Below are 6,634 nucleotides of genomic sequence, written 5' to 3'. Positions count from 1 at the left end.
TCCATTGACAACTAAAAAATATATATATTAAAAAATACCAGGTCTGAAATATAACACTTATGTAAATTCACTGGGAAAACATGCATTTCTTGTTGAAATTGAGCTAACCAAGACCTAAATGTAAGTAAATAACTTAATTTAAAGAATACTGGAAGAGCAAATCTTTTTTTTAATTTAATATTTTTAGTTGTACATGACTGCAGACTATATTTTGGCATGTTTACAAAAAAAAATGAAGTGTATCTTATTCTGATTAGGATCCCAGTCTTGTGATGTACATGATGTGAAGATTTACTGAGGTGTATTCATGTAGGTACATAGTAAAGTTATGATAGATGTAAGGATTCTAGCTGTGGATATGTTCAAGGCAGTATTTCTCTAGTGAGCAAACTCCTGGAGGGCAACAGGCACCCTGTTTTCCATTTTGGAATATTCTGCAGTTTCTCCCTAGAACTAATAAGATGACTAATACACACTCAATGCCTAGCTGCTGTGGTGATGTTTTCGTGAGGAGGCTCTGTGCTAGAGTCTTATCAGCCTGGAGCTTAATCTCAGACACTCAGCTTCTGGGAATAAAGGAACTCTCTCAGACAACACTAATGTGTCACTGTACCTAAACCTGCCCACATAATAGTAAATTAATACAATGAGCAATATGTACTAATGATGTCAATGATCTAATGTAACCTATGAATATAAATAAACCTGGCAGCTCAGAAGAGCAGCCCCTTTTTACTTTGCCCCTTGCACCTTGCTTGCTTCGGTCTCTGTTTTTCTTTACAGTTAATTCATTCCCTGTTTTTCCTATTCCTGTCCCCTCTCCCTTTCCCTTTGTCTAATTTACTGAACTTATTTTGTCCTCCCTTTCCCATTCTTGTGTATTAGATTCCATATATCAGAAAGAACATTTGACCTTTATTGTTTTGAAATTGGCTTATTTCACTTAGTATAATAGTATCCAGATCCATCCATTTACCAGGTCATAAAGTTATTCCTTTTTATGGCTGAGTAATGTACTATTGTGTATATATGCTACATTTTCTTTATCCATTTATCCATTGAACAGCACCTAGGTTGGATCCATAGCTTAGTTATTGTAAATTGAGCTGCTATAAATATTGATGTGGCTGCATCACTATAATATGCTGATTTTAAGACCTTATATACCAAGGAATAGTATATGGGTCAAATGGTGGTTCCATTCCATGTGTGCTGAGGAATCTCCATATTGTTTTTCAGAGTGATTAACACAATTTGAAGTTCCTCCAGCAATGTGTGAGTGTACTAATCTTTCTAATAATGTTATAAGAAAATGGCACTAATAATTAGTAATAAGAAGGATTTAAAACTAACAAAATTATGGTCTTTGGAGAATAGTAATTAAGAATATAGGTACACATGTTCTAATACATATGCATATTTTAAAAATTAAATAAATATGTACTATCTAAGGTAAGTTTTAAAAACTGTCTGTATTTCATTTACTATATTCTTATTTCTCTGATAAGCACTTCCCATAAAGAAAAAAAAAGACAAAACCTGAAAAAAAGATGACACAATCCCTATAGTAAATTTTTAAAAAGTACTAAAAAAATTAAATGAAACATCATGCTAGAAAGAATGCATTGAAAAAAGGGAAGGATAGTAGAATGAAATAGACATTATTATTGCTGTGTGTATATATGTGACTGCATGACCAATGTGATTCTGCAACCTTTACACTCAGAATAAGGAGAAATTATATCCCATCTGATTCAAATATATGATATGTCAAGGTCATTGTACTGTCATGTGTAACTAATTAAAACAAATTTTTTTAAAAAGGGGGTGGTGAAAGGATCTTACAAGATTGTTATTTAAACATTCCTCATATTATGTAATATTTTAAACAAAATACTCAAGCAATTTAAATGCCCACTATAACGAATATGTCTGATGATATTGTATGACTAATGGAATTCAGTACAAGAATTGAAAGAATAATGCAGAAATGTGTTTACTAATCTGAACAGATGCAGGAAAAAGTAAGTTGTAGCACATGATACCCAGTGCAATCTCATTTATGAAAAAAAACAAAGGGTATTATTTCATGTTTTCCAAATTATAAAAACTGACTCAGAAGACTGAATTTCAATTATTTATGTTATACCAAAACCACAAAAGGATGCTTCTTTACAGAGGAAGAGGTTATGTGGATATATTGGAACATTGTTTCCTGTACTTAGAATCAGAATGAAATGAGAAGAACCAAAAACAGCAAATGCTAAATGCTCTCAGCCTATGAGAATCTGAAGCACTGAAAAGCCCTATACCTTCTATTGTGAAGACAAATATTTTTTGCACAGGTACAAAAAAATCACAGCAGAAAATGTCTTGGGGTAGACTGGCAATGAGCTACTTGGGGTCAGACTGCAAAGGTAGCAGTCACCCAGCCCTCCTCGTCTTTTCAGCAAATAGTGTTCCATGTTTGGGAATGTTACAACTCTCTGAAGAGTTGACATGGAATCTGACAACTTTACCCCTCTCCAAACATTCATAAGAACACTCTTACAATAGTCATAAGATGGTAAAATAAGAGGGTGAATGGGCTCATTCCCTAGAGCACAACATCTTCATGTATATTCAACCCTGCTTCATTCTCCAGAAGAAGAAAAGAGTTTGGTAGGAAACTGTATGTTTCTTCTTATTGTCTCTTAGATTATAAATTTCCCCAATATTTAATTTTGTTTTGTTTTGTCTTCTTTGCCTACGCAAGGTATCATTTTGACCTACCTCTCTATAGTACTGTTCAGCAACCAAATTCAAGCTGATGTTATTTTCAAAACACTTATGGTTCATTTAACCACCATAGCTTTATCAGATATACATAATAATTAAATTAGTCATAAATTCACTCAGTACATTTATTTTCTTAGTAATATCTCAGAGAGACCAAATTCTCATCATTAATACTTTCATTAATCATATATTTCCGAACCCAACTTTGAAAGTAACAGTTTCAAATTTTATTTATTCTAATTGCATGCAATTTGAAAGGCCACAGTTTTCCAACATTAGCGATAAGTTCTTAAGGTTACATTAAAAGTGGACATTCACATCTCATATAGTATATGGAAAACTCAACAATAAACTACCATTGGAAATCTATAAGACTCACTAGTATAAGAAAAAATAGATATATGCACAAATTACAAAGAATTATTATTATTTATAAGGTAGAAGAATATAATAGAATAATTTATCTAAAGTTTGAAACAAAAGTTTATCATTTATCATTCTCACTCATGTAGAAGCATTAGGTGGAGGCTCCATGAGGTAATGTGGGAGGCAGAGTCCAGCTACGCTGCTGCTTTCCTTTGTTCCAGGTTAGTGTTTTTGTCTACATAATTGCATTTATGTCACACCATAACTTCTGTTTTGTCATCTGAGCCAACAGTGGAAAATAGAGTGGATGGCATCTTATTCTAGTCAAGCTGCCATAACAAATTACTGTAGACTGGTTGCCTTAGACAGCAAGCACTGCTTCCGTCCACCACCAGTCCTGAAGACGGAAAACCTGTGGTTGGAGTATCAGTTTGGATTCTCATGACCTTTGTTTTACTGTATTCTCATTTAAGAGTGGTGGAGAGGAGAAAGAATGCATGAGAACACTAACATTCTGGTGTCTCTTCCTATAGCAACACTAAACCCATAATAAGGGCTATACCTTCTTGACATCATCTAAAACCATTTATATCCCAAGGGCTCTTTCTCCAGATTGCATCACTCTGGGTTCAGGGGTTCAACATACAAAATTTAGGTGCACACAAGTCAGTTTATACTATTCTAACACAGGACTCCAAAATTTATATCCTTCTCACATGCAAAGTATATTCATTCCATCTTCATAGTCCCCAAAATCTTAATTCATTCTAAAAAATTAACAAATGTCTAAAGTCTAAAATCTTATCCAAATCTCATTGAAATCATACATGGATGAGAATCTGACTGTGATTCATACTAAGGAAAAATTCTTATTTAATTGTGAATATGTGAATACAAACAAGTAGTACTTCTAAGACACATTGATGGGATAGGAATACAATAGACATTTCCATTCTAAAAGGAAGAAAAAAGCAGAAAATAAACATGTGTAGTCCTAAGCAAATCAAAAATTTAACAAAGGAAATTCTGTGAGGTCTTAAAGTATAAGAATAACCCTCTTTGGTTTGATGCTTTACTTTTCATTTCTGATTCTAGTACCTACTGGGTTGTGCTTCCAGGGTTCTACCTGGTGGAAGTTACACTTTCAAGGATCTTGGAAAGCCTTGGATCCCTGGCTGCAGAGGGTAGTCCTGCCCCATAGGCCTCAGTCAGAACATTGGCCTCTTGAAATGGAAATGGTGATCTCTACATTGCCTTCACGATCCTTCTTTTTTTTAATTATTATTTTTTATTTGTATATGACAGTGAAATGCATTACAATTCTTATTACACATAGAGAGTACAATTTTCATATCTCTGGCTGTATACAAAATATATTCGTACCAATTTGAATAATAATGTCCATCACATTCCACCATCATTAATTACCCCATGCCCTCTCCCTTCCCCTCCCACCCATTCTGCCCTATCTAGAGTTCATCTATTCCTCCCATGTTCTCTCTCCCTACTCCACTATGAATAAGCCTCCTTATATCAGAGAAAACATTTGGCATTTGTTTTTTTGGGATTGGCTAACTTCACATAGCATTATCTTTTCTAACCCCATCCATTTACCTGCAAATGCCATGATTTTATTCTCTTTTATTGCTGAGTAATATTCCATTGTGTATATATGCCACATTCATCTATTGAAGGCATCTATGTTGGTTCCACAGTTTAGCTATTGTGAATTGTGCTGCTATAAGCATTGATGTAGCTGTATCCCTGTAGTATGCAGTTTTTAAGTCCTTTGGGTATAGACCAAGGAGAGGGAAAAGCTGGGTCAAATGGTGGTTCCATTACCAATCTTCCAAGAAATCTCCATACTGCTTCTTTCCTTTTTTTCTGGAGGGGGGGATATTTAAAGGTTTCAAAGGCGAAATAACTACATGGTTCCATTCTTAGAATCTAAGGAGTTCAACACCCCCCCCTTCATTTCATTCCATCCCTGTCAACTTCATTAAAGTGAATAGTGTTTCTGCTCATATAATCCCATGAGCTCTTTATTGAGTAATAGCCCAGCAACATTTTGACGTTCTTTTCTGAATATGCTTCCTCATTTTTTTGCAATATGAACAGGCTGACATTTTTTTTCAAGCATTTATGTTCTGGTTTCTTTAAGCTTAACAATTCCTCCTTTAATCATCTCTTCTCTCATACTTTATTGGAAGCAGTCAGGAGAAACTAAGCCACTCCTTTAATATTTATTTTTTGGAATCTCCTTACCTAAATATCTAATTTTGTTGATCACAAGTTCTCTTTTACAAAACACTAGAATACAGTCTTTGCTAATTAAACATGTCTTTGCTAATTTATAATAATAAACTATCCTCCCAGTTTCCAATAAAATATTCCTTACTGAGATCTCACCAGAATTACTAATGTGTCTATATTTATAGTAAGCACTTAAAAACTAGTGCAGCATCTTTCTATTACCCATTTAAAAAACTTCTTTTCTACTTGTGGATATTTGTTCCAGGAGCATTCCATTTCCAAAATTGAAATCAGCATTAGATTGGATTGGCTAGAAAAATACAATCCTTTAGGAAACACATGTGCATAAATGTGCACATACATATACATGTATCTATAAAGATATCATTATAAGGTATGGGTTCATACAATTACAACGTTTTAGGCTGAGAAGTCCCAAGACCTGTAGTCAGGAACCTGTAGATCCACGAGAGTTGATGGCACAGTCCCAGTATGTACTAAAAGACCTGGGAATCAGGAAAGCCAAATAAGTTCCAGTCCAACGGCAGAAGACTAATGATCCAGATCAAGCAGCCAAGCAGGAATTGTCTTCTTCTCTCAAGAAAGCCCTCGCTTGATTGGATGGTAAACAGGGTGTGGTAGAGCAGAGCAGCTCAATTTATGGTGATCTAAAATCAGTGAGAAACAGAAGGGGGCCAGGGACAAAAGCAATACACAAATCTTTAGGGGACAGTTTATATCCAAAGCATAGCACTTTCTCTCAGACCTATTCCTAAATATAGTAAACTACTCTGACTCATTGACACTAATGTTGCATTCATTCACCCAAATCCCAATAAGAATGAAAAATTAACTGATGCTTCACTTTTCATTCTTTGTACAGTACTGTTACAAACTTTTCTATTTTACTCCAACATCCACAAACACTTCTCCTCCACAATCTAGATAAGTGTGATAAACACTGTCTAAAATTTCTTCTGATAGTCTCCACCTGGTAGTATTTATGTTAGTGAATGATCCCTTCTCTTCCATATTGGCTAGACTGAGTGACTTGCCTCTAACATGAAGAATACAGAATGTCCATTCAGAGATTAGCTTACAAATACACTGTAATTTTCATCTCATTGCTATGTCTCTTGCTCTCTATTAGATCATTCACTCTGGAGAAAGTAAGCTGTTGTGTGAAGAACAAGATTATGGAGAAATTAATGAGGCAAAAACTAATGTATCCAGTCAA

At 34.5% G+C, this 6,634-nt stretch overlaps 1 long non-coding RNA gene across 1 annotated transcript in view; it reads right to left on the bottom strand.

Annotated features, from left to right (window-relative positions):
• Nucleotides 1-4,601: 4,601 nt before the first annotated feature.
• The window catches only part of LOC120889095 (uncharacterized), a 30,015-nt gene continuing 27,982 nt past the window's right edge, over nucleotides 4,602-6,634 (bottom strand). The window contains exon 4 of the long non-coding RNA XR_013424998.1: nucleotides 4,602-6,065. This is a non-coding gene — a long non-coding RNA (uncharacterized LOC120889095). The remainder of the gene's footprint in view (nucleotides 6,066-6,634) is intronic.

The sequence above is a fragment of the Ictidomys tridecemlineatus genome, chromosome 8 (genome assembly GCF_052094955.1).
Source record: "Ictidomys tridecemlineatus isolate mIctTri1 chromosome 8, mIctTri1.hap1, whole genome shotgun sequence".
In the NCBI taxonomy this organism is placed as follows: domain Eukaryota; kingdom Metazoa; phylum Chordata; class Mammalia; order Rodentia; family Sciuridae; genus Ictidomys; species Ictidomys tridecemlineatus.
The sequence above is the reverse complement of the archived record's forward strand: the minus strand, read 5'-3'. Positions and strand labels throughout refer to the sequence as shown.